General features: G+C 42.3%; 1 non-coding gene across 1 annotated transcript; it reads left to right on the plus strand.

Annotated features, from left to right (window-relative positions):
• The first annotated feature begins 20019 nt into the window (after nucleotides 1–20019).
• Nucleotides 20020–20125, plus strand: LOC121983578. Its single transcript, XR_006112614.1, has one exon. It is a non-coding gene; the product is annotated as a small nucleolar RNA R71 (small nucleolar RNA).
• Nucleotides 20126–20461: the final 336 nt, after the last annotated feature.

Consider the following 20461-nt stretch of genomic DNA (forward strand, 5'->3'; position numbering starts at 1 on the left):
ACATCTTGGAGCCATCCCACGCCGTCTTGGACCTCTGTCCAATGATCTTCCTCCACCGCATCGACTCCATAAGTAGAGGATTGGATCCGAAGGCCACTCGTCGACATAGGATAAGCATATTCATTCCTTCTTTCTCCGTGTATGAAGATTGTATGTTTATCTATGTTATGTCTTTGGGTATTTCTCCGACACTTATGGAGTAGATCCTTTGTTCTAGGATTAGGGAGTAGTTGTGGTTCGGTTTGATGTAAAACTCGTATTATACTTACACTCGTTGGATGATCTTTTATGCTTTGTCTCAATTACATGTTGCTTGATTGCGCATAACTTGTTAACTTCGTAGAGGGATTATTCCTAGATCATACACCCGAGGGGCCCTATTGACAGGGGTAACCTGTTCACAGACGTCTAAGATACTTCCTTGAAAGGAGAGGCAAATTATCCTCAAGGAAGCGAGAGACCAAACGTAATTCTTAACCGCTATTCTTAACTTACCAGTTAGAGTCGTGCCATTAAGATTTACCAAGGTGCCCTAGTGATAGGGGTAAATCGTGACAGGACTTCTTAGGGTTCTTCTTTACTCTGGTACTTAAGAATAGCCGCTTTAGCTTCCGGCAATTGCATGTCAAAGGACAACGAGTGTAGGATAAAGCGAGACACATCAATACCACCACAACGAAACCGACCTCCTAGAGCTCCTCATAACAAGAAAACACTTCAACTCACTAGCTCTTGACTCTTCTCTCTGACCTTTCTTCCCTAGATTATTCACAACCATTGGTAGTCTAGCTAACCCTTAGTGAACAATTGCTAGTGCTTATAACCAGTCCCTATGAGATCAATATTTTTATTACTGACGATGAATCTGTGTACTTGCGGTTCGTAACACCTTCTTTGCCCTCACATCCTCTCACTACCTTTGTTTTTTGTGATGGCGAGTTCTTCATAGCCTCCCGCCGGCATCCCTGGGCTCTGGTACACCTCTACCGAGTCCCGGTTTGATGCCGGCGATACTGAGAGCTTGATTGCCGCCTATGAATTTCCTCCTGATTATCAAATCTTTCTTCCGTCTCCTTTTGATCGGCCAAATTCTCCGCCGCCCAGCTATTTGACATTCTTTAGGGATCAATTTACCACCGGTCTGTGGTTTCCTATTCATCCCTTCTTTCCTGCCTTTGTAAATACTTTCGCATCTCCCTTCACCAATTAGTGTTGAACTCCTTTTGGCTGTTGTGAGGGGTCATCGTTCTTTTCTGTCTGCATGACATTCCCCTCACTCCTTAGGTTTTCCATTAATTTTACTACCTGAAATTGTATGAGCCAAGGACATTTCTCTTCCAAGCCCAAGTGAGCTTAGTTTTTTTCAACAAAATGCTGACCTCCAACAAACATTGGAGGGGATATTTGTTTTGTACGCCTTCTCGAGCGGTCGGACTTCCCAACCCACTAGCAGCTTAAAGTGGTGAGTCAGCCTCCCTTGAAACAGTATAAAAGCTGATCGGACTACCTCAACGTAGCTTTAATGTTGGCCAGTCAGAAGTACGACATCCATAAGTTGCTGCTGGAGGGTGTCCTCTATATCTTCGGCCTAATTTTGATCCGCACCTGACTTCCGTTCAGCCTAGGTATGCGACTTTTGTACTCTTTTACAGCCGAAGTCATGCTACGCGCGCGTCTGGCTGGCAAGGCTAAACTTGCATATTCCGCAATCAATGTGGCTGCTACGGAGGAGTTGGAGAGCCATGGCCTGCAGCCGGTCGGCTCACAAGAAGACCCGCAAGACGAGAGCAAAATGGCTCCAGCCTTAGTGAGTGGTGAAGCTGCTGGTGGATCACCACTTCCCCCGAACAATATCTGATAATTCAAGTTGAGGGGGCATCGGGCTCAGCCTCCTCAAGAGAGCCATTGATCAGGCGCTGGGCGGAGCCCTCATCCCACTCCGCATCCTTAGTGGTGCAGTCTGTCGAACGTGTTGAAACATCGACCATAGCGCTAGTTGTTATGCAACCGGAAGTGTACGGTTTCGTCGTCAGTAATATATAAGATTTATTGAATCCACAGGGACTGTTGATTCAACACTAGAGATGTCGCAAAGTGAGTTATCTAGACGGTCGAAAGTTGACTTTGGCGCTTGCAAACTAACGAGAGTGATTTAAGAGAGAAGGAGAAGGTTGAGAAGAAGAAAGAGGAGAGAGAGATTTAACCTTTGAGGAAATTGAACTTCGGAAAAGGGACTCTAGGATTTCAGTTTCATTATAATAATAGGAGATACTACATGGATTGCTTAGTTTCTATCCTCTATGTCCATGCTCTTGCAGGAAGTTAGATTGGTCGGTATCCCTAAGTATCACGTAGAGACGATTCTTGTGAAATCCTATAATGGTTAACCCCCTTGTCACAAGGGTGCCTCGGTAGATCACTGGGATACACATCTAGTAAATAACAATAAAGATAATGGTAGAGGTTTAGTACGGTTACCTACTTCCTTATGGAGAAATTACCTCTCCTTTCAAGAGAATGTCCTAGACGTCCGTGAATGGGTTACCCTTGTTACTAGGGCCCCTCGGGTATATGATCTAGAGAACTCTCTCTTTGAGAGCAGCAGTTCCTAAGGGATTGTTTCTCCTTTTAAGGAAATGTCTTAGACGTCCAGAAAGGGTTACCCTTGTCACTAGGGTACCTTGGTCAATACGCTCTAAGGCATCCCCTTGCGGGATCAACAATCCTCCACATTAATCAATCAAAGCATAGAAATATAAACATGTCACATTCACAACTCATTAAGCATGAACAAGGCATTAACAAGTCATTGAATAGAAATATAGCGAATCTACATAGTTCTGAATCTCCATCATATTACAAATACTTCCTAATCCTAGAAGAGGATGTCTACTCCATTGTGGGGGAAGAACAATCCCAAAACATAAATAAGAACATACTTAAAACCATTGATATGAGAAGGAAGGAAAGAAGCGATGCTTGCCAAGATTTCTGATGTCTTGGGGATGCCTCCTTACTCTGGAGATGGACGAAATGTCAAGAGATGGCGGTGGATGAAGCTCTAGGGTTTCCCCCGAAGGAGAAAACCCTTTCCCAAGGAGGGGGATGAAGTCCCCAAACCAAAGATCCCCCCAAAAGTAGATTTCTTAATCCTTTTATAAGCTAGGGTACGGACACCGCACGGCCCGCGCCACGACCGTGTGAGTTGACATGGCCGTGTACATCTTCTGCACTGGTCGAGTGGCACGGCTGTGCGAGTTGACATGGCCGTGTACATCTTCTAGACTAATTGAGTTGCATGACCATGCAAGTTGACACAGCCGTGTACATCTTCTTCTTTGGATATACCGCACAGCCGTGCGAATTTGTCATGGTCGTGCATCAAGGCTGTGCTACACTTGTAATCCATTTTAGTGCCTCTTAACGTGGTATTATTGAGATGTGGTCTTAATGAAAGTTTTATATCTTGAGGTTAGCTACAATTTGGTATAAAGAACAACCAAAACGCCAACAGGCCACAAAGTTATGCCTATTTTACTCTTGGTGTGCAATGCAGGATTTGACATGGCCGTGTGCCAAGGCCGTGTCTCATAGAAACGAACTTTATACCTTTAATACTTAGTTTTATCTGGTTGAAGTCTTCATAGGAGTTGTAGATCTTGAAGTTATCTACATTTTGATATCTGGAACGGCTCATAATCTAACCGAGCAGAAAGTATGGTCATTTTACTTTTGGTCTGCAGTGCTGAAAATTCCACATGGCCTTCACACGGCCATGTGTCATTCACACGGCCTCCACACGGCCATGTGGGTTCCACATGGCCAGAACATGAAGAAAACTTAGTTTTTGCCTGCCCATGATACTCTGGAAGCTCTAGACTTCATGTAGGCTTCGTTTTTACTCCAAATCACGTCCTATCAATCAAAACTAGCAAAGAGTAGATCTCCGAACAAATATAATAGAAGTATAACATTATAAAGAAATAGGGTGAAATAAATATAGAATATGCTAATGAAATACAATTAGATGTGCGTCCAAACATGCATAAATGATCATAAGATCTACACACATCACACCCCCAGACTTAAACCTTTGCTTGTTCTCAAGCAAAACCCGCAATCTAGATTCATGTGGTTAAATAGTGCATCATAATCTCTAGCAAATCAATCTAATCCTATCATATGATTTCATTGGTGAGCAGGATACAAAAGTAGTTTATGTATGACCTAAGTAGTAGTCCTCCGTGCTCAGTGCGAAAGTGGCCTAAATTTATCATGTTTCAATCCCTAAGTCTAGTCAAGTCATCATAAAATTGTGTTCCTTATGCTTCCGGCGATAGACACTTACCTGCCACACGCAGGGTTTGTTCCCCTAAAAAATGCTATGCATCGTCTACACAAGGTCTCAAAGGAATACTCAGTATCAAGAGAAACATAGCATTCATTTCCCCAGTAACCTAACTCGGTCTCAAAGGGGTGAATTGCTAGTTTCCACTCACGACAACTATTTTTTTATCTCTTATTTTTTTCCTTTGAATGTTTGCAAGGTATCAAACTTAAACAAACCTTCATTTTTTTTATTTTTGGGATTGATTTTTCCAAATGAGCTTACATGATCTGAGTTTATCTAGTAACCAAAATATAATTGAGAGGTCACCATAGAAACACAAGTACTAGTCCAATTTTATGAATCATGACTATTTTAGAGTTATCAACCATCAAAAATAGGCATTGTGTATAGAGATTCTAAAACCAGGCCAATACTTAAATTCTTATAGTAAAAACATTGCTCACTTCATGCTATCAAAGATAGAAAAAGATAGATCACTAAATATACTAGCACCATAAGTAGCCAATAAATCACATGGAATCTAGAATAAACGTGCTAGTATTTTGTAATAAGAAACAAACAATCATGATGTGATGTAAGATGCAATTAGGAAAAATTTTATTAAGCAAAAAAATGAAAACTAAAAACAATGTGGAGGAGATTTAAAGTAAGAGAAGTTACCAAATGATATGCCAAATGTCCATGTCATGAACTTCTCCATCATGTAGTTGTACTCCTCCTAATCTTTGAGTCCTATAAAAGAAGATTGACAATAAAAATTAAGTAGAGGATACATGTTTATTATGAGAAAAGAAATGAAAATAGAAAGGAACTAAAAACATGAATGAAAACAAGGAAAATGAACTTGGGTTGCCTCCCAAGAAGCGCTTGTTTAAGATCATTAGCTCGACCACCTCATTAGATTCATCGAAATCTCGTTCTTGGAGGGGTAAGATATTTCAACACCCTCCTACCAAGGGCTCTTATTATGGAGAGAGCTTTCATTAAAGGAGCTACAGAGTAAAGTATAACTCTCTCCATCTTCATCTTCTTTGAAGTTCCTTCAGGTGGTCGAAGATGGTTCAGATCGAGCTTCCAATTATAGGCCCCCTGAAAGTCTGCACACCTAAAAGAAAGGCAAATCTCCCACAAGCATGTAATATAAGAAGGAGCTAAAACCGTATTAGTATGAACTGAGTATATATCAAAAATTGAATCACATCCAATAAAATCAATTATAGGTACCTCTATAAAATTTTCTAAAAGATCACTAAAAATACTAACCTTGTAGTGCTGAGATGTACCTAAAAGATCTAAACAAGTGGATGTGACCTCTTAAGAATTTTGTAGTGATTCTAGCTCTGGTTCGAGTGGTGATGCCTCTAAAAGTAGTGATTCTTGAGGCTTTGCTTCCATTGCATAAGTCCCTACACATTTATCATCAACCAATTCAATTTTTACAAATTCCATAGCATCAATTGGTTGTGCGATCAAAGGAGGTGATCCTTGGGACATTTCCTCCATAGTAATTGTCCCTACACTTTTATCCACCACATCATCATCATAAGTAGTGAAGAGTCCACTAACATCAATATCATCAATAGAAGAATCAACAGCTTTATTAGAAACTTGTAGTAATAGTTGTAAAGCTAGGATCCCCCGTTGGACCATTATCTCTTCAGAATCATGCGTTGTGATCTTCATCTGACTTGGAGCAAGAATATTTGGGTTTCGAGAGTCCTCCAAGTTAATCGGCTCATCTGGTTGTGAATGATGTGGTCTGCTTAATAATAAATCATCCTGACACTCAAACTGACTCTGATTTACTTGAAAAATATGCTCAACATTTTGTATGCAGTTGTAGTCCAAATTTTGATGGTCCATCCAAATTGATTGTAATGTTGATGCGTGTCAGGATTCTGCTGCTGGGATAGTGATTGCTCATGTTGCTCAGGAATTAGTTGGGGTTGAAGGTTCTGAATTTGATGATCTCCCCAGTCATAGCCATAAGTATCAGGAACTTGCTCATATGTATCTTAATGTTGAGGTTGGAGTAAGTGTTGAAGTTCCATGGAAGAGCTAGTAGTATTTTGGAAGAAGTGACATAAAGAAGCTGGATGGAATGAACTACCACAAGCCGTGCAGATATTATCAGTTGGTTCTGCGGAAGGGCCATCTTCCTTTTGAAAGAGGTGACATATGGCAGACGGATGAGACGTGCTACCATAGACTCCACAAAGGAACTCAAATTCGTCATCTACTGAGTCATGATCTTTATAGATGGGAGATCTTGCTCTTGCATTCATGGGTGTAAAAAATTCTCTTAAAGGCCTACTTGACATGTTAGTGCTCAAGATATCTAACAAAAAAAAATTATAAGAAAAACCAAAACACAGAATTAAAGACAAGAAAGAAAATTCATAATAAAACTAGAACGAAAATATAAAAAGAAAAAGAAAAATGTCTAGAGTAACTCTTATGCTGATCAACTAATGTTAATCGAAAACAGTCCCCAGCAATGGCGCCAAAACTGCAAGTGTATGATTTCATCGTCAGTAATATATAAGATTTGTCGAATCCATAGGGACTATTGATTAAGCACTAGAGATGTCGCAAAGTGAGTTATCTAGACGGTCGAAAGTTGGCTTTGGAGCTTACAAACTAACGAGAATGATTTAAGAGAGAAGGAGAAGATTGAGAAGAAGAAAGAGGAGAGAGAGAATTGAGCTTCGGAAAAGGGACTGTAGGATTTCGATTTCATTATAATACTAGGAGATACTACATGGATTGCTTAGTTTCTATCCTCTATGTCCATTCTCTTACAGGAAGTTAGATTGATCGGTATCCCTAAGTATCACGTAGGGACGATTCCTGTGAAATCCTGTAATGGTTAACCCTCCTGTCACGAGGGTACCTCGGTAGATCACTGGGATACACATCTAGTAAATAACAATAAGGATAAGGGTAGAGGTTTAGTACGGTTACCTACTTCCTTATGGAGGAATTGCCTCTCCTTTCAAGAGAATGCCCTAGATGTCCATGAACGAGTTACCTTGTCACTAGGGCCCCTCGGGTATATGATCTAGAGCACTCTCTCTACGAGAGCAGTAGTTCCTAAGGGATTGTTTCTCCTTTTAAGGGAATGTCTTAGACGTTCGGAAAGGGTTACCCCTGTCACTAGGGTACCTTGGTCAATACGCTCTAAGGCATCCCCTTGTAGGATCAATAATCCTCCACATCAATCAATCAAAGCATAGAAATATAAACATGTCACATTCACAACTCATCAAGTATGAACAAGTCATTGAATAGAAATATAGCCAATCTACATAGTTCTGCATCTCCATCATATTACAAATACTTCCTAATCCTAAAAGAGGATGTCTACTCCATTGTGGGGGAAGAACACCTCCAAAACATAAAGAAGAACATACTTACAACCCTTGATATGAGAAGGAAGGGAAGAATCGATGCTTGCTGAGATTTCTGATGTCTTGGGGATGCCTCCTTGCTCTGGAGATGGACAGAACGTTAAGGGACGACTGTGGATGAAACTCTAGGGTTTCCCCCAAAGCAGAAAACCCTTTCCCAAGGAGGGGGACAAAGTCCCCGAACCAAAGATCCCCCCAAAAGTAGGTTTCTTAACCCTTTTATAAGCTAGGGTATGGACGCCGCACGACCCGCGCCATGGCCGTGTGAGTTGACACGGTCGTGTACATCTTCTGCACTAGTCGAGTGGCACGGCCATGCGAGTTGACACAGCTGTGTACATCTTCTACATTGGTTGAGTGGCATTACCGTGCGAGTTGACACGACCGTGTACATCTTCTGCTCTGGATACACCGCACGGCAGTGCGAATTTGTCACGGTCGTGCATCAAACCTGTGTTGCACTTGTAATCCAGTTTAGTGCCTCTTAACGTGGTATTCTTGAGATGTGGTCTTCATGAAAGTTGTAAATCTTGAAGTTAACTACAATTTTGTATAAAGAACAGGCCAAAATTAAAATGGACCACAAAGTTATGCCTATTTTACTCTTGGTGTACAGTGCAGGATTTGACACGACCGTGTGCCAAGGCCGTGTCTCATAGAAACGAACTTTATACCTTCAAGACTTGGTTTTATATGGTTGAAGTCTTCATAGGAGTTGTAGATCTTGAAGTTATCTACATTTTGATATCTGGAACGGCTCATAAATCCAACCGAGAAGAATGTTATGGTCATTTTACTTTTGGTATACAGTGCTGGAAATTCCACATGGCCTTCACACGGTCGTGTGGCATTCACACGGCCTCAACACGCCCCCCACACGGCCGCGTGGGTTCCACATGGCTAAAACATGAATAAAACTTAGTCTTCGCCTACCCGTGACACTCTGGAAGCTCTAGACTTCATGTAAGCTTCGTTTTTGCTCCAAATCACGTCCTATCAATCAAAACAAGCAAAGGGCAGATCTCCAAACAAATATAATAGAAGTATGATATTATAAGGAAATAGGGTGCAATAAACATAGAATATGCTAATGAAATATAAGTAAATGTGCGTCTAAACATGCATAAATGATCATAAGATCTACACACATCACTAGTCTAAGAGATCACTGCCCCAACGTCGCCTGATCGGATGCCATCACTGTTCGGTCTGTCGCAAGGAACCATCTGCGCGCCACCCGTGGCCTTCATGCCACCAAAATCGAAGGATAAAAAATTTGGCATCCGTCCAGCTTCTTCGTCTTGGTTGTCCAGGTGAGCAACCTCTGCATAATCAGCCCCGAGCAGAGAGCACCATATAACGACAATACTGCATCTGCCGACTGAGGAGTGGCGCGAGTCTAGCGCTGAATCCCGAGCTCCTGAGCATCAAATAATCATCCAAGGGCCGCTCACCCAAATATGGGCTGATACCCGTGCCCGTGCAGTGATGATGCCTCTAGGGCGCTCACAGATAGCCACACCCAGATGTCTACTGGGGTAAGTGTTGCATTTTCATAGTTTATCTCCGATCGATGCTTATATTCTCTTTGTTGTGTGCAGTACTGGGTGGAGAGCCTGGCCATGTGCTAAAGGCTCACATTTATGAGGAGGAAGTGAAGAAACTGAAGGCGTCGAGTGGCCAGTCATCCTCCTCTTAGTAGTAGACAAATGCTAAAGTGTCTAAACTGAGGGCCGACCTGGAGAAGAGCAACCAGCTGTTGGAAGTCGAGTGTGGAAAAAGTGCAGAGCAGGCCACTCTGCTGGCTCGGCTCAACAAATAGGTCAGCACCTTTGATGCCAAGATCGAGTCGGCCAATGTGAGGAAGCTTTGGGGCATCGAAGACCTCAACTTGAAGAATAAGGAGGGTCGAACGCTCGCTAAGAAACTCAAGGAAGCTGAAGATTTTCTGGTGACCGAGCGGAAGAGTCGGTCGATCGAAGAAGTTTCCCTTCGCGGCCAACTCTCAGCCAAAGATAATGCGCTGGCCACTGTGAAGGATGAGCTGGAGGCCTCCTGAGCAGCTTTGAAGACTTACCAAGATGCCAAGGCTGGTTGGTTCAAGACTATGAAGAAGAGCTACATCTGCTTGAACACTTTCAATGACAAAGTTGCCGACTGGGCACTTCACCTGTTCGACCTGGCGATCGACGGGATGATCAACCAGCATAGAGAGGGAGGCCACCTATGATGATCGACGTCAACGAGCTAGCCAATTTTGTTAACTCATTTATCGCCTGGTTCTCTGATCGAGGGTTTTTTTTTTTGTATAATGACCTCTTGAAAGTTGGTAATCAGCTTCTTGAAGGCTTTCACATAAATCCTGGGTCAAGCATTACTTATCTCGAATGTTCCTGATAGTTGCTGAGCGGCAACTTGGGAGTCCGAGTGGATGAGGACTTTAATGGCTCCCATATGTCGAGCTGCCTGTAGGCCGACTATCAGTGCCTCATACTCTACTTCGTTATTAATGGCTCTGTAGTTTAGCCGAACGAAAAGCTGCATCCGGTCTTACCGTGGTGAGATGAGTAGTATGCCGATTCCGCTGCCTTTCCTTGTGGATGAGCCATCAACATATATCTTCCATGTTTCCTTCGGCTCGACATTCTAGACCTCTATGACGAAATCCGCCAAGGCTTGAGCCTTGATTTCTGCTCGTGGTTGATATTGTATGTCGAATTCGCTTAGCTCGATCGTCCATTTGATTAGCCTTCTTGATGCTTCTAGGTTGAGAAGGACCCGTCCCAAGGAGCTGTTAGTCAGCACGATGATTGAGCGTGCGAAAAAATATGGACGAAGCCTCCGAGTGGTGAGAATAAAAGCATAGGCAGATTTTTCAAGACCGGTGTAGCGAGACTCTCCATCCTTCAATATGTGGCTCAAAAAGTATACAGGCTACTGCTCTTGGCTATTCTACCTAACTAAAGCTGATTCAAAGACATGTTCATTGGATGATAGATAAATCCAAAGTAGCTCACTAACAACCGGCTTTGACAATACAAGCAAGGAGTTTAGATATTCCTTGAGCTCTTCCAATACCCGATCGCACTCGGCGCCCCACTGAAATTTTGTAGCTCGGTGAAGCACTTTGAAGAATGGTAGGCTCCGGTCAGATGACTTGGATATGAATCTGGACAGCGCCGTGATCCGACCGGTCTGCCGTTGAGCTTCCTTCAAGTTCCGAGGCAACAGCATGTCTTGCAACGCTTTGACCTTGCTCGAATTGGCTTCAATGCCTCGCTCAATGATGATGTAACCCAGGAAGCGGCCACTCTCCGTGCTGAACAAAAACTTGCTCGGGTTCAGCTTTATGCTATAAGCCATTAGCATTTGGCAGGTTTTGTTGATATCTGTGCATAGGTCAATAGATCGAAGGGATTTAATTAATATGTCATCGACGTATACCTCCATATTATGACCAATCTACCTTCGGAACACCTTGTTCATCAGCCTCTGGTAAGTGGCTCCGGTGTTCTTTAGTCCGAACGACATGATGTTGTAGCAATACGTTCCGTCGGTCGTAATGAATCACACCTTCTCTTGGTCTTCTCGGGCGAGCGACACTTGGTGATACCCTTGGTATGTGTCGAGCATGCAGATTAGCTCGCATCCCATCGTTGAGTCGACCATTTGATCTATCCTGGGTAACAGATACAAGTCTTTTGGGTACACCTTGTTTAGATCACGGAAGTCGATGTAGACCCGCCATTTATTGCCCCGCTTGGAGACTAACACGATATTGGCTAGCCAGCTAGGGAATTGGACTTCCCTAATATGGCCGGCCTCCAGCAACTTTTCTATCTCCACTTGGATGATCAAATTTTGTTCTGCCCTAAAGTCCCTCTTTCTTTGCTTCACCGGCCGAGTGTCCAATTGGACATGAAGCTCATGCTGAGTCACACTCGGGGAGATATCAAGAAGTTTGTGTGTCAACCATGCGAACACATCATAATTTTGTCTGAGGAAGGCGATCAGCTCTGCCTTCTTCTCCACCTCCAGGTTAGCGACGATAAAGGTTGTTGCTTCTGCTCAATTGGGGTCGATCTAAACCTCCTCCTTTTCTTCGTACACCAATGTAGGAGGTTTTTCAGTGATCGCGTTTACCTCCAAGCACAAATTCTTCCGAGCACTTCTTGCTTCGGCCTTGACCATGTCGACGTAGCATCGCAGAGCGGCCAGCTAATCGCCTTTGACTTCGCCCACCCGGTCATCCACTGGGAACTTGATTTTTTGGCAGTAAGTATACACCGCCGCCCGGAACTCGTTGAGGGCTGGTTGGCCCAAGATGACATTGTAGGCTGACGGTGTGTCCACCATGATGAAGTTCATGGTTCTGGTTCTCCACAATGGTTCTTCCCCAGCGAGATGGCCAGTCGGGCCTGTCCGAGGAGCAGTACTTCATTGCCCATGAAACCATACAAAGGGGTCGTCATGGGCAACAACTCATTTCGATCAATTCGTAACTGATTGAATGCTTTCTTGAAGATGATGTCCACCAAAGTCCCTGTATCAATAAAAGTTCGATGAATAGTATAATTAGCAATTATCTCCGGGATGATCAGCGCGTTGTCGTGAGGGAAATCCACTCCCTCCAAATCGTTGGGGCCGAAGATGATCTCAAGCCCTTCGACCTTCTCCTTGTTGCAACCTACCACGTGGATCTCCATCCGCCGAGCATACGACTTCTTGGCCCTGTTGGAGTTGCCACCAGTCGGCCCTCGGCGATCATGCCTATTTCTCTTCGGGATGTATTGCTTTTTTTTTCTTCTTCCCAAGCGGAGGATCTATTTCGCTCAGTCGGGACTCAGGAGGGATCAGTGTCATCCCTCTGCTGATGTTGATGGTGTCGCTCGAGCGCCCTTCTTTGGTCCTCTCACCATCCGATAGATAGATGTCTTTGTTGTCGATTGGGAGAAGGAGATCGGCGGTGGTATCCTCTTAAATCAGCCGACTGACGATTAGTGTTAGACCACAGCAATCACGTGTGTTGTGGGTCGCCGACTGGTGGAAAGAACATAACATCGATGTTCACACCTTGCCTTTTCCTACCTTCTGCCGGCCGAAAGCCACATGCTGCATGGCATGTGTGCTGGTCTCCTGGGGCGGCCGCACTCCTTCGGTTCTCGGTCCATTGGGTGGCTGATGGCTGCTTGATGGTCGGCACTTGGTCGGCAGTCGACGCCTCTTTTCTTCTGGCCACTTGGGCTTCTTCGACATTTATATATTCGTTGTCCTTCTTGAGCATATGGTCGAAGTCCCTAGGCAGCTTCCTGATGAGTGATCAGAAGAAATCTCCCTCGACGACCCTGAGTGAAGGTGTTCATCATCGTCTCGGACGAGACCAAGGGGATGCCCATGGATACTTGATTAAAATGCTGTATATAGGACCGGAGTGCTTCTTTCAATCCTTGCTTTAGGGGGAAGAGGCAGACGCTCATCTTTTGATAACGTCGGCTACTGGAAAAATGATGTAAGAATGAAGCTCAAAAGTCCTTGAAGTTGTGTATAGATTCGTCCGACAATCATCTGAACCAACTGTTACACTCCGCAAGTGTACGGAAATGTCGCAAGTAATATAAAAGATTATCGTATCCACAGGGACTGGAATAAGCACTAGAAATGTCTCAATGCGAATTAGCTAAACCACTATCCAATTGTTTCAAATGCAAAGTGAAGGTAAACAAATCTAATATTAAAGATCAACAAACAAGAGTTTAGTGTTTTGGGTTATGATAAGGGGAGATTCTAGGAGTTTCGGTTTCTTTGTAAGATTTCTTGAATGTAAATGGTTCACCAATGCTTATCCCTCAATTGCCAAACACTTGTAGAAAGTTGCCGGTTCTCTCTTGCAATAGACCGGCTAAGGACTGAGAAATGTATCTAAATATGATCAATTAGACATGAACCTACGTTGTCCTTACACAGAAGCGCACCTATTACTATGCCTTCCTCGGATATCAACATAGAAGGCCACAACTTATTAATCTATCGAGATACAAGAAACTAATCACAAGATCCATCCTACTCTCTTGAATATTCCTATTTCCTCTTCAAGATTATCTCTCAAACGTCCTTACACGGGCTTGCACCTGTCACGTGGATCCCTCGGATGATCGAGTGAGAGTATATCTTTACTAAGTCCACAAGAAATCCAAACAATCAATCAAGAATGAGAATTAAGCACAAATCACCATTAATCATTCAAGATCTAATTGATACAAGCAAGACAATGTCATTGAAACAAGAAATTGGCAAATCCATAAGAGATTACATCAATCCATCATACAAATACTCCCTTAATCCTAATATTCAAGATCTACTCCATGAAATGAGGAAGAATACCCGAAGAAATAAGGATTACAAGCATTTCTTAAATCCCCAATCCAAGAAACCAAGAAAAGGGGGAAAGAGAAAACTTATCTACGAAGAAGCCTCGTCTTCGGATCCAATCCTCGCTCCGGAGTCGAAATCGTCAAGAACTTCCCTCGAATCGCCCAGAAATCCTCCCAAGAATGGGAGGAAACCACCAAATCTTACCTTCTCCCCAAAGGAGGAGAGATCCCCTTTCAATTCATGAAGGAGGGTTTAAATAGAGGAGGAAATCGGGCGCCACACGGCCCCATGACACGGCCGTGTGAGATTCACACGGCCATGTCCAGTTCCTTCTCTGCCAAAGTTGCACGGTCGTGTGACTCCACACGGTCAGGACCCTTCTGTTCTCTGGAAATGCTACACGGCCGTGTGGTGCACACGGCCACCACCTGCTTGGCCTCTGGAAAACTCACACGGCCGTGTAGTGCACACGGCCACCACCTGCTTGGCCTCTGGAAAACTCACACGGCCGTGTAGATCTACACGGCCATGTAAGGCATCTGCTCTAATTTCTTCAAATCAAGACACGGCCGTGTGAGATTCACACGGCCATGTCCTCTTCCCTCTCTATTAAAACTACACGGCCATGTGTGGTACACGGCCTGATGCTCTTTCCCTTCAATTCCTTCCAAGCTTGCCCGAGGACGCATAATCTTCACCAATTTCGACTCCTGTGAACAGAAAATGTACAAAAAACAGATCTCCGAACCAAAAGAGTAAATATGCTAAAAGGAAAGCTGGAAGTATAAAAATGCATAGATCAAGCATGCTCAAAGTATGTAAATGTGCATAAAAACATGCATAAAAGAGTATATAATCTACACACATCACACCCCCAGACTTAAACCTTTGCTTGTCCTCAAGCAAAATGCTGCAGTCTAAATTCATATGTTCTACAACACATTCATAAAACCTAGTGCACTTTCCTAACTCTATCAAAAAGTTTCATTAACAAGCGTGATCATGGAAACAAGTAAAGTATAGTTCAAGCATAAGAATCTTGTGCACAGTGTAAAAGTAACTCAACACCCTTCAAGTTTCAATCCATGTCCTTGTCAAGTCATCATCAAATTTGAATTCCTAGTGTTTCCAGTGAAAGACAAGTAACCAGTGATAGACACTTACTCACCATTCACTTGGTTCATACTTCTCAACTAACCCAAGGTCTCAAAGGTGTGCTCAATCTCAAGGGAAGCTAAGTAGTCATTTCCCCAGTAACCTAACTTGGTCTCAAAGGGGTGACTTGCTAGATTCCACTCATGACAACTGTTTTTTATATCCCTTATTTTTATTTTATTTTTTATAAGTGTTTGCATTGTGCAAAACTTATTCACAAATGTACTTTTAGCACACATGTTGGGATATTTTGATTTTTCCAAATGAGCTTTAATGATTTGAGCCTCATCCAGTAACCAAAATGAAAGTTGAAAAATCACCATGGAAACCAAGTACTAAGCAAACAAGATGAATCATGACTATTTCAATGACATCAACTATTCAAGCATCAAGCACAAGTGTAGTGAAGATAAAATCCTTAAGGTTGAACCAAAACTAAAACTCATCACCATAAGATTCTTAGCTTATTAATGCATCCCAAGATAGAAAAAAGAACTACACAAAGTTTACTACTAGCATCATTCAAACATCATGAATCAAGACAATAATCGTGCTAACATTTCACTTGAATCCAAGAAAGCATATAAGTGAAGATTTGATATTCTCAAAATTTTTTTGCCATGATTATTTCAAAAACAAGCAAAATAAAGCAACAAGCAATGAAGATAAGAACCAACATGAAAAACTAACAAAAACTAAAAATTGAAAACCAAACTAAACAGCACATGACACCCCCCCCAGACTTAAACTTTTCATCGTCCCGATGAAATCAATATGGTGGAGGAGGTGGACGAGGGAAAGGAGGTCTACGACGTGGTTGGCCAATAGGAAAACTAGGAAAACCTGGAATCTCACCCAAGGATCTATGATACTCATATAAAGAATCTACTTGTTGGCTAGTAAGCATCATGCTCTGCATAAAATCTCTCATCCTAGCCTGATCAGTATCATAATCCTGCACAAACTCAGCCACTTGACCTTTAAAATTCCTCGTAAACTAAAAATGATTTTGTACCTCCCTAAACTGATCATCAGATAAAGAGAAGCGACCCTCCAACATTTTTCGTTGGGCATCTTGCTTCTCATGAAGTGATTCTAGAGACGTACGAAAATCTGAAAAATCAAACCTAGAAGATCCCGTGCCATATGCAAAAGAATGCCTAACAGGCTCCATAAAACTAGAAGGCTGCGGGTGTCCAGATGACGAGGGCTCATGATGTGGCTCAGTGTCTCCAGGTATAGAAGGGTTATCCTCAAAATCTAACTCAGAAATTACCCAATTAGCCGGGTTACGAATAGTAGTTCGTTCACGAAAAGGAAGGGGTAAAGGAGAACCACTCCTCCTAGGAAACGCGAAACCATTCTCATCCCGAACGATCATTTTCATAGCAAGACATGCATCAATGTCAATCATGTCATTACCATGAATTATTTCCAACCCATCAACATCAAGATTTAAATTATAAGCTATTCGGGTAATCAAACCACAAAAAACAATTGATCCCGATGATGCCCTAGCAGATCTTAATAAGGTTTGAACAAAATGAAAACCAGAATTAAATTCAACCTTATAAAGCATAGCCCATAAAGCATAAAGCTCTATCTTTTTAACCACCCCATCACTCTCTCCCCTACCAAAAATAGTTTTACCCATGACTCTATGTAGATACCTAAAGATGGGGTTTTGCATATGGGAGGCCTTAGCTCTTGAAGGCTCATAAGGTTGATCTAACCCAGTTATTGCATTCCAAAAATGATTCCAATTAAACCTTGGATCAAACCTACGAGGGCTACCGGTGGTTAATCCAAAACAAGAATTAAAGTCACTAAATGCCCATAGAAATTCTTGATTCATTAGTCTAAATGAGATTTTTCCAAAATAATCATCTTCATTAGTAAAATGGACATCCAATGAACTTAAAAATTCCAAAACAAGACTAGGATATGTAGGCAAATGTGTGTACATAATATCACTCCAATCCAAAAATCCAATCATCAAATCTACATCCTCCCTAATTCCAAGCATATCAAGAACAGTTGGGTCCATATATCTAGTACACACTATCTTTCTATTGACAAGAATTACAAATCTAGTTACTTGATCATCATTTCTAAACACAATATTGAATTCATTGTCATTACCTTTGTTGCATGAAGTCCTTTTGCCTTTGCCCTTCACTGGTTGTTTTCCTATATCCCTTGATGGCTCCTTCTCTTTGTCTCCACTGGATCCACCACCTCCTTTGCGAAGTTTATTCAAAATGTTGGACATCTTCATGAGTTTAGATAGGGGAAGAATTATCTAGGGTTGGAAAAATGGAATTCAAAGAACAAAACTTCAAAGAGCAAAGATCTTAGGTTAGGAGAACAAAAAGTCCAAGTCTTAGAGAGGAGGAGAATCCGGATCTAAGAGATCTTGAGAGATTAGAGAGGAGTTTTTAAGAGATTGGGAGAGAAAGAGATGTTTTGGAGAGTTAGGGGTGTGCGGAACACGGCCAAGATCTGGCCGTGTAAGGTGGAAAGAAGACTTTAATAACTCTCCTACACGGGCCGTGCAGATCCACACGGCCTCCCCCTCTTCCTTCTCTGGATTCTTCGCACGGCCGTGTCTGGGACACGGCCTCTCCCTTTTTCTCCTCGGGATTCTTTACACGGCCGTGTTTGAGACACGGCCTAGACCTCTTTCTCCTCGGGAGATCCTACACGGCCGTGTTTGGATGACATGGCCCAAGCACTTCCCTTCTCTGCAACTTTTGCCTGGCCGTGTATAGCACACGGGCGGCCTCTGTTTTGCACCTAACCTGAAAACAAAATCAAAAGAATGCATCAAACTAAAAGAAATTAAAATACAAATCAAAACTAACTAAAAGAACCCTTGGGTTGCCTCCCAAGAAGCGCTTGTTTAAGGTCTTTAGCTCGACCAAACTTGATCATTCACTTCTTTTCCTCACCCTTGGAGGACAGATATACTTTTCGTTTTTGTTGGGAGATCTTCTCCCAACATCTTCCACCACATTGTCTCCTTCGTTTGGTGGCCTTCCACGAGGATGGAAATTCCATTCCTCAAGTTTATAAATGCTTGTCCTGCTACAAGCATTTAAAAGAGACGAGACATGGTTAGAGATATTAGATAAATCATATTCCAACCTTTCCTTACCAATTACCAAAGAAAGCTTATGATTTTTGACATCAATTATAGCTCCAGCTGTAGCAAGGAAAGGTCTTCCTAATATGATAGGAATCCTGGGGTCCTCTTCCATGTCCAACACGACAAAATCTGTGGGAATTACATTCTCATCCACCTCTACTGGCACATCTTCTATAATACCCAAAGGGTACATGCAGGAATGATCGGCAAGTTGAAGTGTCATACTAGTAAGTTTAATGTTTTTGAGACCTAATTTATTACAAATTGAATAGGGAATGAGGCTAACACTTGCCCCCAAATCACAAAAAGCTTTTTCAAAAAATTCTTTTCCTATGTTGCAAGGAATATAAAAGCTCCCTGGGTCCTTTAGTTTTGGGGAAGTGTTCTTCTCCAAAATAGCACTACATTCCTCACTAAGCGCAATTGTCTCAACCTCTCCTCTTCTTCTCTTGTTTGACATGAGATCCTTCTGGAATTTGGCAAATCTAGGCATTTGAAGAATAGCATCAATAAGAGGTACCTCTACACAAATTTCCTTAACTTTTTCTAAAAACTTGCCAAATTCTTTATCTTTCTTGAGCATTGTAAGTCTCTGAGGAAAAGGGACAGCTTTGCTTTGATGGTTCAGTGGAAGAGTCTCTTCAACCTCAATGGTACTCTCCTCATTAGCTTGAATCTGATTTGGTATAAGAGGAGAGAGCTCTTCTTCTTTTTGTATCCCTTTTGGAGCAGTCACTTGGGAGTCTCCCAAGGTCCGTCCGCTCCTAAGCTCAATTCTATTGCAATGCTCCATAGGATTCACATCAGGTTTTCCTGGAAGTTGTCCTGGTGCTCTGGATGATGAGGAAGCTAGTTGGGCAATTTGACTATCCTAGATCTTTTGATGCTTTTCAGAATTATCCATTCTCTGAATGAGCTTTGCTAAATCTTGCTTCATTTCATTCTGACTTGAGATAATTTCTTCAAGCATCTTTTCAATATTTGACTTTGGTAAGCCTTGAGAAGATAGATGTTGAAAATTTTGTTGCCCAGCTTGAAAATTTGGTCTTGCCCCCATAGATGGTCCTTGATCTTGAATATTTCTGTAAGAAAAATTGGGATGACTCTTCCATCCAGGGTTATAAGTATTTGAGTATGGGTTGTTCTGCCTTTGATTGTAACTCATGATTGCATCACATTATTCCAGTTGATTGATTTGTGCAGTGATAACTCCCAATGGACATGAGTCATTTGAGTGCTCTGAACTCCCACATACTTCACAAGATGTACTAATAGCATTGACCATATTAGCACTAGTCCCCATATTCTCAAATTTCTTTGTAAGAGCGTCCAATTTTGCAGACAAAAGAGTGACCGCATCTACATTAAACTTCCCTGATGCTTTAATTGTTGGGTTTACAGAAGAATAGCCACCACTTCTTTCATTTGCCCATTGATGATGATTTTGTGCTACACTGTCAATAATTTCTTCAGCTTCATCTAAACTTTTGTTCATAAGTGCCCCTCCAGCAGCTGAATCAAGGGACACTTTGGTATGATAGTTGATACCATTATAAAAAGTGTGCAACACTAACCATCTTTCCAACCCATGATGTGGGCATTGTCTGAGCATACTATTATATCTATCCCATGCTTCAAAAAGAGATTCTGAGTCAGTTTGCTTGAAGCTTGCAATTAAATTCCTCATATGAGCGGTTTTGCTTGGTGGATAGAATTTATCAAGAAACTGTTGCTCACACTGCTCCCAAGTGGTGATTCTATTAGGGGCCAAAGAATTCAGCCATTGCTTTGCCCTATCTCTTAAAGAAAACCCAAATAATAATAATCTAACTGCTTCTGAAGGAACTCCATTCATTTTCATGGTACCATATATTTCATAGAAGACCTCTAAGTGTTGATTGGGGTCTTCATGAGGCCCTCCACCAAATTGGTTCTGCTGCACCATAGATATAATTGCGGGTTTGATCTCAAAGTTATTAGCTTCCACTGAAGGTCTTGAAATACTAGATCGAAAACCTCTTGCAT

Source organism: Zingiber officinale, chromosome 5A, assembly GCF_018446385.1.
Source record: "Zingiber officinale cultivar Zhangliang chromosome 5A, Zo_v1.1, whole genome shotgun sequence".
In the NCBI taxonomy this organism is placed as follows: domain Eukaryota; kingdom Viridiplantae; phylum Streptophyta; class Magnoliopsida; order Zingiberales; family Zingiberaceae; genus Zingiber; species Zingiber officinale.